Genomic DNA, 12,571 nt, shown 5'->3' on the forward strand with positions numbered 1-12,571 from the left:
CTGATTTTGGCAGCGTTCATAGGGGCAGGGACGCAAGGGGTGGTGGCCAGCCCTTGGCCCTGTGTCCCTCCTCTCCTCCCCTCAGCGCCACAGCATTTCGGTGTCATCCCCTTCCCTGCATGTGTCCTCATGAAAACCAAGTGCGGCTGGAGGGAGATGCCTGTGCCCACTCCCGTGACCTTCCTGGCCAGCCCGGCTGCAGCGGCCTCTCGGCAGGCATCTTTCTGGTGCTGCCTCCGTGCCCCTCCCATCACCTGACGCTCGTGCTCCTGAATCTTCACGCGTGTGCTCCGTGCAGCCACCTCACGGGCTCCCTGGGAATGGAGACAGTGTCTCACGCCGGTCAGAATGCTCTTCTCTGTCTACTGAATAGGCCAACACAGAATTATTGATCTGTGATTATTTATGCTTTGTTATGTAGAACTGGAATAAAGAGAAAGCGAATTTAGACATTACAGCCATCAGGTTGAAGCTAGGTAATTGCATTAGGGAATTAAATGAGAGCATTTGAGCTTCTCGAGTTCTAATTCCACATCTTCGTATCCCCATCACCCCATACCCAGTGTCTGACACAGCTCTTGGTCTAGGAGTTTCTTGATAAATGCTTACTGAATTGAACTGGACTGAGCTTAACATTCCCACCCAGAGCTAGAAGCCAGTCCCTGAACAAATTGCATTTAGAACATGAGTTTGACGTTACTATGGTAAGGGGTATCCTACATAATTCCTAGTCAATATCAGCTATTTAGTCAAATAGAGTCAAGTATAGAGAGGCATTGGCCCATCTGGGGAAAGGGCAAGGCACGGTGCTTTAGGTGCAGGTCCCCAATATCAACTATGAAAATAAAATGTTGTCATCTCCAATTGCAGCCCTGTCCTCAGCTGGTCACTGCTTATGCTAACAATTATAAACAGCTTGAACTTGCTGTCCTGAGAGACAACACACCCTCCATTCTCTCTGCAGTGCAGCTGCCTTGGTGGATGGAACATGCCCCTCCTCCCTCCCTCTCCCTCCCTCCCCCTCCCCTCTCCCTCCCTCCCTCCTCCTCTCTCCCTCTCTCCCCCCTCCTCTCTCCCTCCCTCTCCCCTCCTCTCTATCCCCCTCCCCCCTCCTTCTTCCTGTCTTCTCTCACATTTCTCCCCCCACCTTCTCTCCTGGGTGAGAGGCAGAAGAGAAGAGACCTCCGGAATCTTCTGCTTCATCCAAGCAGCTTGGGGGCAGCATCAACTGCTGCAATTTGGCTGCCCCAGCAGGTGCCTCAGGGCAGCCTTTCTAATGGGAATCCTGGAATCATGTCTTTCCTTAATGTGTCCTAAAGGCTGGAGGACATGAAGTGAAACAATGCTCCATGCTCAGTCCTGTGATTTTGTGTATTTATTGGACTTACTTTGAAATTAAACTAAATGATAGCCAAGGTAGAGCATGAAAAAAAAAAGTAAAAACAGGCTATGGTGTTTGAAAAACAAACAAAACTGTTTGGTTTGTTGGTTTGTTCTTAGACCTTCACAGGCTCCTAGGTCACACGTTTCAGTTTCTCAGCGAGTGACATTCTCTGCGGAAGCCATGTGAGCCTCTTGTTTGATGATGTCAGCCACAGCAGAAAGAAGCACTCCATAGGCCCCATGCTAGGCACCGTGGCATGAGCTCCTGCCATCTTCTGTTCATGCTCATCACAACTCTGTGCAGTGGGCATCCTCCTGATCCCTGTGGGAGGATGGAGGATGGAGGTGGAAGGGTGAGTGACGGCAGGATCACATGAGGGGTCTCTCCCGAAGTAGGGAGGGGAACCTTCCCAGGATCTCAGTGCCCATCACGTCCTTCCTCCTCCTCTTCTGCCTCTCTGTGACTGTTTGACTCAGGCTGCAGGGACAGACGTGAGTATGTGCAGAGCGTGTGTGCACCCCTGGGTGTGTGTGCTCATATTGGCAGGGAGGGATGTGCGTGTGTACAGAGCGTGTGTGCACACCTTGGATATATGTGCTGGCATTGGCAGGGACAGATGTGAGTGCGTACAGAATGTGTGCTGGCATTGGCAGGGACAGATGTGTACAGAGCATACAGATGTGTACACCTGGGAGGGTGTGCTTATGTTGTTTTGTAAGCAGCAAATACGTGGCCTGTTGCATTGGGCGGCCCTGCGCCGGTGCTGAGTCCGTCAATGTCCCTCGGGTTGGGCTCTCCATCTCCCCAGACAGCACTCGAGTGTCTTGAGGTTTCAGATTCTTCCTCTACGGGTACTTGGGCCTCCTCAAGACCAAACATCAGAACCAGCCTCAACTGCAAACTACAAGAACATTCAAATGCATCTTCAGTAGAGAAAACAAAAGCAATTGGAATAATTTTCCAACATGACCCCGTGGTTAAGCCGTTAGATACTCCAGCCAACAGATTGAGTCACTTTAAAATTCACACCAATTAAAATGGTTGTGAGAGTTGCAGAGCTTTACCGCTAAACCTTGAAATAATTGAAGCGTTCTGCTCCACTTGCTTACAAACTAGGGTTGGGGATAACTTTCAGTCCAAAGTAGTAACCTTGTAAATCCAGCTTAGATGCGAGGCTCCCACTGACACAGGAAGAGACAGTGGCCCTTGATTATTCTCCTGTGTTCAGATACTTTGTCATTTTTTTTTTTTTTGTATCCTGATCATCACTTCTGCTTTTCCAATTCAAACTAAAGGGAGTGTAGTTCTGTTTTGGAGAAGCTGTGGTTAGTGGTTTCTTTTCATGGCTTGCTTAATCTCTTATGTCTGGAGCTTACATTTACCCAAATAGATTTTTCTTTAGTACGGCAGTGCCATAGCCCAGGGCTTCTCCCTCCATATCTGCTCCCCAGGAGGCCCCCTAGGAATGGGCGCTGGAGATCCAGCCCCTCTCCATGTGCCGTTTTCTTTGAGTCCAAGGTAGGTTTGGCTCAGAGAAGAAAACAGGCCTCCGGGTTAGGTGCCTCTGACTGCTTGCTTGTGAAATGTTTAATGATAAGGTGCCTTCCAAACTAATTTTACACATTGATAGTTGTAGCCTGAAGTATCACTGCAGTCATAAGAACAAGAAACACTCCCATCAAGTAGATAGGCAGAAGAAAGCCATAAAAGTTTAATAAAGCGCAAATAAAATGGTGTTGTAAGAATGTACAGTGGGAAATGCTCTCAGTCCAGCTAGATCGGCTGTGGCGTCCTCCTGTAAATACATTTAGCCACGTGTGGCCCTGATCGCAATCACTACTGTGAATTGCGATCCAGAATGTTCTTGGGGGTCGATGCCTGGACTGTGCCAGCAGATGAGTCTGATTTGACGTCACGGTGGTGATGTGCTTAACACAGCCAGCTGAACTGAGGGGTGGCCACCCGTGCACTCACCACGTGCAGCCGTTATTCTTGTGATGGAGTTGCACGGGGCGCAGCTTGTCCACCAGGGCTACTTAAAGTACCGGGAACCCAACCATGGGTGGGTGTCTCCCGACATGAGAGCTGTCTTTTTTATCCAGGGCCCTCTGGCGCTGCAGACTCTGAGTCCACGGGGAGGCACCAGAGTGCTCTGCTGGGCCATGGAGGTCCCCGAGCAGGTGGTCACTCATTGCTTGTGGAGTGGTCCATGGCCTGTGAGTTTATTCCCCGGGTCTGTGTGGGTGAGATTAACCAGTTCACAGCTGGGCAATTACCCCTTACACAGGTGACACTAGTTAAAGTGGAATCTATATTAACTCGCACGGGAGTATGTGAGGAACCCGCAGGGTGGGGAGGTTTGGCCCTAGCACTAGAGCCTGGGCTCCTGACGTTCTGCGTCTTCCAGTTGAGGGGCCGTCAGAGCCGCTGTGGGTCCTGAAAACAGTGGGTGCCATATGGACCAGGGGATGCAGAAGCCTCTAGAGGCTGCGGGAGGCAAGGAGACGGTCGCTTCCCCAGAGCCAGCCCTGCCGACACCTCGACGTTAGCTGGTGGGACCTGTTTTGGACTCCACCTTCCAGAAATGTGAGAAAATAAGTCAGTGTTTAGGGCGCTAAATTTGGGGTGATTTAGTGGAGAAATAGAAAAGTAGCCCACAAATGTGCACGCATTGAAATGTGCTCTGTCCAGGTGTTCACAGTGGTGTGAGGGGGATGGCATCAGGGTTCTGGGAACTGTGCAGTTTTACTGAAGGAAGGGGGCTCGCCACGCCTTTCCTCATGTAACTGAAGGTATGTATGCCTGCCACACCGCCCAGGAGACAGGGACTGGAATTCTGACTTTATTTCTTATGGGAACCAAGCCACAGTCAGAACACAGTGAGGGCTGAAAATGAGCTTCCTACAGCCTGAACTGGGAAGAGGAATCGCAAGTAGCTTGTTTTTTTCTACACAGACCTGTCCTTTCAGGTTTTGTTAAGTTCTGGAAAAAGGGAGAAGCCAGGCACACCTCGGCGAGGGACAGTGTTTCTGGAGGTGGTGCGGCTTCAGCCTTAATGTGGCCGTGTGGTTGGGAGGCTCAGAAACTGCCCTCCAAGGGCACTCATCTATTCCTTATTGCAGTAATACCTCATTTACAGAAATCCACAGAAATTACAGTGCGGGAGGCCTCTGGTCTGGATGGGTTTGTGTGGACCGAGGTCACGGGGTGTTGTCCCAAGTGCTAATCCTGATCTGGCAGAGGCTTTGTTCCCAAATAATTATTCCACAGTTTCAGAGCCTATATCTGAGTGATAGTCTTTTAACTTTGTTGCATAAAAGTAAACAAAGTATGTCTTGAGGGTCTAAAAATCTATTTAGTAGTCATGGCTTTAAACTCATACATGGGGCTTTGGGATGGAGTGAAAACCACCGTCACCTGGCGTGGACGCTGCGTGGTATTTTTAGCGTGGTGGCCTGCTCGTGCCTTGAGCTCCATCTGCAGTGTGAGCAACAGCTGTGCATTTGAGAAATGTGGACAGGTCAGCTTGCTCCTCCAGGGGCCTGCGGGCATCCGGATGAGGGGCCTGGGATGAGGCCACATCAGTGGGAAGGAGCTTGATTGTGTCAGCAGATATGTCTGCCTCTACAGGCCTGAAAGCCAGCCAGAACCCAGTTTTCCTTTGGTCATCTAATGCCAGAAAAAAACCTGTTTCTTGGAGATTCTCGTAATTTATATTAATGAACCATTTGACCATAAATGTTATAAATGCATGAGGCTTTACAATTTGGCAGATGTGTAACTCAAATGTCATTATATCAAACTGTTGAAGATATTTGTTTCACTTGAAGGTTTTTAGCATTTTATGCGCAAACCAAATGCCAGTAGCATTTTGAAGGAGTATTTTGGAATTTTAAACACAGTGGGATAGTGCTGGGTCTCTGGGATACTGGTGAGGTGGACGTGACCTCAAGCTCTTGGAGCTTGCAAGCAGGATTCCTAAATTGTCACACCTGCAGTGCTGGAAGTCAAAGTGGATTTCTGTAAATGAGGTATTAGTGCAATAAGGAAGAGATGAGTGCTTGGAGGGCAGTTTCTGAGCCTCCCAGACACCCCAGGAGGAAGCGGGGTGGGAGGCAGTTACCCACCAGAACCTGGACGGTGGACCGTGTTTGCTGGTGGCCCTGCTTGGCAGGCCATTACGTGCAATAAGAAACAGGTGAGTGCCCTTGAGGGAGGTTTCTCGGCCCCCTTCAGAACCGCAAGTGGAAGACGCTCCAAGGTGGGGGGTGGGGGTTCGGTTATCCACAGGAGCCTGGATGGTAGAGCTGGGTTTGCTGGTGGTCCTGCGTGGCAGGTCATTACATGCAATAAGGAACAGGTGACTGCCCTTGAGGGCGGTTTCTCGGCCTGCTTCGGAACTGCATATGGAAGACGCCCCAAAGTGAGGCGGGGGGTGGTGGTCCATTATCCAGTGGGGCCGGATTTGCTGTTGGCCGCTGCGTGGCAGGTCACTGCGTGGAGCGATGGGAGGTGAGTGGAGTGGGAATAGAGGATGCACCCTGCACAGCTGCTGCTGGGAGTTGGCTCTGGTAGCCAAGGGGGCATAGAGGGATTCCCATCAGGGGCAACACGACTGGGGTCCCACGTGTGCTGGACGCCGAGGTGTGGCTATAGGTAATCTGTCTGCACAGCCGTCCTGGTGAGTGGGTTCAGTTACCTTCCCATCTCACATTTGAGAAATCTCGGGGGCTCACATCACAGCTAGGTGGGTTGGAACTAATGTCTCAGGCAGGACGTTGGCCCCAGAGTCCAGATCTTACCCCCCCTCTTTTGAGTCCACCAAGCTTGTAGACGGGGTGTGTGGTGGTGGATGGCGGCTGAGAAACCAACACAGTAGAAGGGGGGGAGGAAATTAACCAGGCAGGAGACACAGGCAGTGCTTAGGAGGTCTGCACGGGGTCTGGGTGTGGGGGGCACCTCTGGGCCTGTGAACCCCGTTCTGTGCTCCTGGCTTGCCCAACCTTGGCCCTCAGCCACATGCTGCATGCTTTAGGTGAAATCTCAGTCCCTCATGTGGTGCGGGCATCTTTTCTCCCTGGCTTTGTCACTCCGTAAATCACGGAGTCTCAGTGGGGATGGTGGGATGGTTGGTGGTCCATGGAATTTGCCCTCAACCTCCCCATACTTGTCCTGTCCTGTCTGGCCTGTTACCTGAATCTGTGTCTCTTCAGAGCCTGCAAATGAGTGGAGGCCACGGCAGCCTCTTGCTGACCGACCTCTCAAACTTTTTTATTCATCAGAATCGTGTTAAATGCTGATTCCTAGGCACCCCATTAGACTCTACGCCTGCCTGGCATGGGTACTTTGGGGAAGGTACAGAGGGTTGCTGGGCTGTTCCAGGGGGGAATTTGCATTGTTGAATGTCTATTGTGTTCCTTCCAGCCCTCTACTTTCCACGCACACATGGCATTAAACCTGAAAGACCTCTGGGTGCTGTGCTGGTGAGGAAGCCCCGGCTGGATGAGGGGCTGCTGGGGCTCAGACTTGATTCCTGGGCTGGGGGCTGCGGGCTTATTCTCTTCAGTGGGTCTGCTGATGGGATGCCCTGAGAAGTCCTGCTGTGCACTCAGGGGAAGGTGCAGAGACAGGCTCAGGAAAGACAGACCATGGATTTAAAAATCCCTACTGGAAAATCTTTTATGAGCAAAGTAATTTGCATCTAACTGTAGACAATCATTGCTTGAATAACTGGTTTGTTTACAAAGTTGGTCCTATGAACAGATTAAAGTTTTCATTCATGCCTTATCTATAATGTAAATAAGAACTATTACTGCAACCTAAATTAGCTTTAAATTTTGTATCAGATTGCAGTCCAGAGTACAAACGGCTGCTTGATAATCTAATTGATAAAACGGAGGAATTTACTGCTTGGAACCCAGAGTGAAGGGAACAGAACTGCTTTGGCTTCTCAAAAGTGTGTGACTGAGTGGTGACCTGGGGTGAAGAGAAGTGGCTGGAGTCATTACACTGGAGGAGATGATCTGCCCCCGCCTTTCTCAGCTGTCTTCTGGACAAAACAAAAGGGTGATAAATGGAAAAATTCAGCACTGATTTCATCTATGCCCTGAGCTTCTCATACGGTCATTAATGGGCTGTATCTGTGAAGCCTCCATACAGGCACAAAGGAATTAGGCTAGAGTAAGGCGGCTGGCGACCTCTGGCGTCTGGACCGCGTGTCATTTCCTAAAGCCCTTTTGAGTGAAATGACAGTCGCAATGTCGTTGTTCGGAGGAGTGTAATCTCATGTATGAGATGCAGATTTTAAACACCAAAGACAGGAAGCTTGGTGGGAGTGGCTGTCTTCCAAGTGGTTTTCTGTGCTGCCATGGATGAGGCGTGGATGTGTCATCTGTTGGTGAGATCCACTGGTGAAGGGGCTAAGCAAACCATGGAGGTCGGGGGTGTGAAGCTGCATCTCTTCCGGCATCCCAAGGAAATACATCTTGTAAAACTTGTGAATTTGACCCTGACCCTAACCCTGAGTGTTGAAGTCTGGTGCAGTGTCTTGAGCCGTCTTCTGCATTGAGGGTGAATGACTGTAAATGACCGATTCCTCAGTGGTGAAAGTTCAAATTTAGCTTCCCTGAGGAAGCCAGACCTCAGTCACCCGTGTCTCCATTAACACTGCGGCCCCTACGCGGGTGGCTGCAAGTTTCCAGGCCTTCCTTGGAGAAGCAGCTGTGAGGTGCTTGATGATTTGATAACATCAGCCACCTTCTGTCTTCTGTCTAATCACGGTACAAATGATTCTCCTACAAGGAAATGGATCTGGTTTCTTCCTGATCGTTGGAAGAAGCAGCCCGCCTAGGGACTGCACCGTCCTCTGCACTTTTGCAGCGAAGCCTGTGTCTGTCTCCGAGGAGTGTCACGTATGTCGTGGGAATCGCCTCCTTAATTCTTCCTGCTTTTGAGGGCTCGGGTAGCTCTGCCTGTTTCACCCGGGATGAGCAGTGGGTGGTCTCTGGCTGCTGTGGGACCAGGGCTTGTGTTTCACCCGGGATGAGCAGCGGGTGGTCTCTGGCTGCTGTGGGACTAGGGCTTGGGGGTACATCATCACATCCGTTGGCCTGTCCAGGTGGGCATCATTGTCTTTTACCTGTTGCCTGAGGCAGCTGTGATGCCATGGGGGTCATGCTTGTCAGGGCCAACCCAGTTCTTCCCGTGTACACCTCTCCTGCTGGAGTGCCTTTCCTTATGATGACTTGTTGAATTAGCGTGGAGAATGCAGAGAGGCTCTGGGCCTCTCTCTCTCCCATTCTTACTCCCTGGAGCTGTGATGCCCGAGAAGGGAGCCCATAGCCAGAGGCTCCTTTAAATTTAATTAGAATAAAGATTTGATTACATAGCTAAACACATTTGAAAAGAACTTCACAGATTAAATTCCAGATTCAACCCTTCAGGCCCAGTGGCCACGTTTCAGGGCTCAGCCGCTGTAGGTGGCTGTTGTCTTTCTGTGTTGGCTGAGCAGATTGAAGCGTTTCCAGTTGAGCAGGCAATTCTCTTGCATGGCTCTGCCTGTGGTGAGGGCACCTAGGCTGGAGAGCCTCGTGGGGGATCCCTTAGGCCTCTGGCTGGAGACAAGCTGCATGGTTCCTGTGCCTCGGGTCCTCTGCAGGCCCAGATGGATCCCACCACAGAGCCAGCACTGCCAGACTTGGGTACTGTGCAGACAGCAGAGGGGCACGTCTGGGTGTTGCAGGGGCTGGGGCGACTGGCCTCCTTGGCCAGGCTCCTGTCTCCTAGTCTTCAGGGGAAATGCATCCACCATCCACACCGTGCACCAGAGGAAAACTGCAGGCTTCTCTGTGGATGGTGAATTGAGGTCACGCAGAGTGACTAGGTTTGGGCTCCTGGCCAGCATGGAACCTGATACCTTTAAGTGGAACCTGACATGCCTCCATGTGTACATGGCAAAGAGAATGCAGCATTGTCAACTTGAATCCAGATGTGCTCCCGTTTTGAGGTGGAAGGTTCTGGGAGTATTGGCCATTGGTGATTGTGCTGCCGTGGAGGACTTTGAATGCAGGCACTGGTTTGGGATAACCCTGGTTTCCTGGTCCTGTATGTGGGCATCCCTGAATATCCCGGACTGGAGGAAGGCAGGGCAGATGGGAGGGTGACAAGAGGTGTCAGGTGTTTCCAGCTGTGGGGAGTGATGCCATCAGATGGCCGAGATCAGGATGGTGGTGGCCAGGGACCAAAGCAGGGGTGCGTGGAAATTCCATGTTTCCTGGAGCAAGTGGAGGACCTCTTGAACTCTATTCCTGGGCAACAGTTCTTCCATTCTCAGGAATCTGTGCCATGTAATTGAGTAGCAAATTCCGTAATTGCTCTAATTACTTACTGTTAAGTCCCCATCCCATTTACCATGAATTAACAACAGTAATAACAGTTTGCCTGGTCAAACCTTACCAAGAAAAATCAGTGGACCTAGTTTTAGTTGCCTCCAGTTCCCTCCAAATCAGATTCTTCAGCGGCTTGTGTCCCCACACTTGCTGCAGTTCCTCCTGGGCCTGGCAGGCACATTCCAGACATTCACATCTCCGCTCAGATGCAGGTGTGCACATTATTTATAGAAAATCGCACTGCGCTGTGATCGGCTTGAGCTGACGTTCTCTAGGTGGGAGGCGGAGGTTCAAAAGTTCCAATGGGATGAAATTAGAAATATGAATTTTAAAAATTCACGTGTTATGAACTCTGTTCAGTGATTTTTCTCTGAAATGAGAGACTATTTGCAGATGAGGCAGTCAGCCTGCAGCTCTCCTTAGATCTGTCCTAGACCTCGATGCCGTCCTTTGGCCTCTTCCTGGGTGTGGGGTGCTCTGCTTGAAGCAAAACCAAAGGAAAGAACGTGGTCTGCATCACTCCTGCAGCCAGCTCAACGCGCACACCCACTGGGGGGGGGTTTGATCACTTAACATTTTAAATGCATTTAACATTAAACCAGCAAGTCAGCTAGTGCTTTCTGTAAGCAAGCTGCCTGGCTCATGGGAACCTGACACTTGACTTTTTGGAAGAGAGTACTTGCTTCTGTGGAGTGTCAATATTTGTCTCATTTCTTGAGACTCTGCTCAAAGTGATGAACGTGAGTAAATTAGGACCTTTTTTTTTTGTAAATTGGGCCACAGAGCTCTCTAGGCACAGTCAGAGGAGTAAATAGCTGTGAAAGATGCCGCCTGATGTGAGCCATGGCCAGGCACTTTGGAACCTGGGAACCCATCTCCAGCCTTTCAAAGGACACAGAGGAATATAAAATGCAGATGGGAGGGTTCATATTTTGGGCATCTCTGTTCTTTTGAAATCAAAGTGCAAAGAAAAAGTTTTGCCTTAAGGTCTTAACCCATACTTGTTTTTCTCCAGAGGTTTTAAGATTTTCTTAACTGCTTTTTTCTCCCCCGATCCTTGAGGAACTTCTATCTTCATATCTTCTTAAAAGATATGGTTAAATTCAACACTGAAATTTAAAAACATGCTTTCATATTTTTCTTTAAACTGATGTATCTGACATTGGTGAAGAACTAACTGGGAGTATTGGTTTATTTTTAATTTTTTGAGACAGTCTTGCTGTGTTGCCCAGGCTTGAATGCAGTGGTGTGATCTTGGCCCACTGCAGCCTCACCTCTTGGTTCACGCCATTCCCCTGCCTCAGCCTCCTGAGTAGCTGGGATTATAAGTGCCTGCCACCATGGCTGGTTCATTTTTGTATTAGTAGAGACGGGGTTTCAACATGTTGGCCAGAACTCCTGACCTCAGGTGATTCGCTCACCTTGGTCTCTCAAAGTGCTGGGATTACAGGCATGAGCCACCACACTCGGCCTGGGATATTCTTGATTGTAACTGTAATAGATTGCTTTAATAAAAAAGAAATAGAACAACAACAAAAAAAAACTGTCTGAAAAGTCCCGAAATTAAAGAGCTCACTTGGACAGGGATTTGGACACCAGTTGAATGGCCCAGCACAAACCATAGTTACATGGGCCACTAGGCCTGTTAGATCCTTAGGGTACTTGAAATCGTGGGGATATTTGCATTTCTGCCTCTGGATATCGTGTTGGTATGAATTCGGCTAGTGTTTGAGGGCCAGGCTCAGATCCGGGAAAACAAGAGCCCCAGCCCTCACAGCACTTCTCTTCCATGTGTGTGTGTGTGTGTGTGTTAGGAAAATAGAAAGCATAAGATATTTTTTTCAATGAGCTGGGAAGATGGAAAAACAAGCTTAAGATGTTTACTTGTTCAGAAGAAGGGAAGTGCAAGGAGTACTCAGCTTTGCTGCTGCTGAAGGAGGCCCCTGGCCGAGGCTGTTTGAGAGGTGGAGCTTCTCTGAGAAAGGTGGTAAGAGGCAAATAGGATGCCCCATCTGGTTTACCAGAGATGGGGAAAGTTAGTATCCCCAAAACAGCCTCAGCATTCTGGCAAAGGCTTTGGAAAACCAGCTACGGTGTGGGACCTTGTTGGCCACTGGGTAGAAGGAAAACATTGCTGGTCCTGAGGGACTATACTGTTCTTCCACTGCTATAAAGAACTACCTGAGGCTGGGTAATAAGGAAAAAAATGTTTAATCGGCATACAGTTCTGTGGGTTGTACAGGCTTCTACATCTGGGGAAACTTACAATCAGAGTGGAAGGTGAAGGGGAGGCATGTCTTCATATGGCTGGAAGGGGAGAGAGAGTGAAGGGGAAGGTGCTATGTACCTCCAAACAACCAGATCTCGGGAGAACTATCATGAGGACAGCACTTGGGGGATTGTGCTAAACCATTAGAAACCACCCCCATGAGTCAATCACCTCCCACCAGGGCCCACCTCCAACACAGGGTTACAGTTCAGCATGAGATTTGGGTGGGGACACAGAGCCACACCATGTCGTGCTTCCCATTCTTCTGCACATGCTTTGCACATGGTTCTGTCATTGGTTTTTGTTTCTGTTGATACATAATATATGTACATATTTTCAGAGTGCATGTGATATCTTGATTCATCCCAATATTGATGAAATCTGTGTACTTGGGATGTCTTTCACTTTATTTTCTTTTCCTTATGCTGGTAATGTTCAAGTTATTCTCTCCTAGCTGTTTTGAAATCCACACTAGATGACCCACTGCCATCCCCCTGCTGATTTATCAATAGTAGGTCTTGTGCTCCCATT

Source organism: Macaca nemestrina, chromosome 10 (genome assembly GCF_043159975.1).
Source record: "Macaca nemestrina isolate mMacNem1 chromosome 10, mMacNem.hap1, whole genome shotgun sequence".
Taxonomy (NCBI): domain Eukaryota; kingdom Metazoa; phylum Chordata; class Mammalia; order Primates; family Cercopithecidae; genus Macaca; species Macaca nemestrina.